Below are 680 nucleotides of genomic sequence, written 5' to 3'. Positions count from 1 at the left end.
GTTGCAGTGAGCTGAGATCATGCCACTGCACTCCAGCCTGACAACACAGCGAGACTCCATCTCAAAAAAAAAAAGCCAAGTGCAGTGGCTCACACCTGTAATCCCAGCACTTTGGGAGGCCGAGGCAGGTGGATCACAAAGTCAAGAGATCAAGACCAGCCTGACCAACATGGAGAAACTCTGTCTCTACTAAAAATACAAAATTAGCTGGACGTAGTGGTGCAGGCCTGTAATCCCAACTACTCGGGAGGCTGAGGCAGGATAATCACTTGAATCGGGGAGGCAGAGGTTGCAGGGAGCTGAGATCACGCCATCGCATTCCAGCCTGGGCAACAAGAGCGAAACTCCATCTCAAAAAAAAAAAAAAAAGAAAGAAAAGAAAGGGCCAGGCGTGGTGGCTCACTCCTGTAATCCCAGCACTTTGGGAGGCCGAGGCGGGCAGATCACCTGAGGTCAGGAGTTCGAGACCAGCCTGGCTAACATGGTGAAACCCCGTTTCTACTAAAAATACAAAAAATTAGCCAGGCGTGGTGGTGCATACCTGTAATCCCAGCTACTCAGGAGGCTGAGGGAGGAGAATCACTTGAACTTGGGAGGCAGATGTTGTAGTGAGCTGAGATTGTGCCACTGCACCCAGCTTGGGCAACAAGAGTGAAACTGTCTCAAAAAAAAAAAAAAAA

This window comes from Hylobates moloch, unplaced genomic scaffold (assembly GCF_009828535.3).
Source record: "Hylobates moloch isolate HMO894 unplaced genomic scaffold, HMol_V3 SCAFFOLD_5, whole genome shotgun sequence".
NCBI lineage: Eukaryota > Metazoa > Chordata > Mammalia > Primates > Hylobatidae > Hylobates > Hylobates moloch.
Note: the sequence above shows the minus strand (reverse complement) of the source record.